Source organism: Borostomias antarcticus (genome assembly GCF_949987555.1).
Source record: "Borostomias antarcticus genome assembly, chromosome: 7".
Taxonomy (NCBI): Eukaryota; Metazoa; Chordata; class Actinopteri; order Stomiiformes; family Stomiidae; genus Borostomias; species Borostomias antarcticus.
In genome coordinates, this window is record NC_140240.1 from 26935841 (window position 1) to 26936965 (window position 1125).

Here is a 1125-nt window from a genome sequence, read left to right on the forward strand (position 1 = left end):
AATCAGAATCATTCTGAATGTTCCAGAATTCTGTTTCAGAATTCTGATTCTGAATAAATACTGAGTGTGTGATTTTCTCTTTGTACACATCGCATTCCGTTGTGTCTGCCTGAGCATGACTGTATATACTACGTGTGTGTGTGTGTGTGTTTAAAGTATAGAGTACAGTATGGAAGTTTTGACATGATATACAGCGTGTACGTGCTCTGAGGGGGGGTGAGGCCGTGCTGCTGTCGTCTCCAGGCTGTCGGAGGGGCCCCGGCGCTGCTGAGGGCCGCTAATTAATCAAAACGGGACACTTGTGTGGAACACAGCCACTCCACGGGGCTCGTCATCCCATATCTCTCTCTCACACACACACACACACACACACACCGCTATCTTTGAAATCACATACACACATGCACGTATGCGCACACACACACCACTATCTTTTAAATCACACACACACGCACAGGCACACTGCACTGCGCGCTCGCCGTGCGGCGAGAGCAAACGAGAATCATCGGAGGTCATTTCCATATTCACTTAGCGTCGCCACCCCCGCGCCCCGTTCCGAGGCGGAGCGGTTTAATCAAAGGCGCCGGCGGCCCTAAATGGCCCTGGAGCGCCTTTTGAAACACACTGGCACTGGTGTCACCGTGAAAAGGACGTGCCTTTTATCCCCTTAAATGGGGCCTGTGAAGGGGGCCCTCATCGACTACACAAGCACGCCGCCTTCCTCACTTTGGGCTCCATTGTGCACGGAAAGTGAATGTGTCAATGATACTCACGAGAGAGAGAGAGAGAGAGAGAGAGAGAGAGAGAGAGAGAGAGAGAGAGAGAGAGAGAGAGAGAGAGAGAGAGAAAGGGAGGGAGAGAGAGAGAGGGATAGAGAGAGAGAGAGAGAGAGGGAAAGAGAGAGAGAGAGAGAGAGAGAGAGGGAGAGAGAGGGAAAAGAGAGAGAGAGAGGGAGAGAGAGAGAGGGAGAGAGAGAGGGAAAGAAAGAGAGAAAGAGAGAGAGAGAGAGGGCCTGTTTCTCAAGCATCCCGGTGGCGCTCTCTCAGTAGCACCCGAGGGCGGAGCAAATATTTACACTCGGTGGCGTCCGAGAGTTCGTCATTCCTACCGGAGAGAGGACAGATT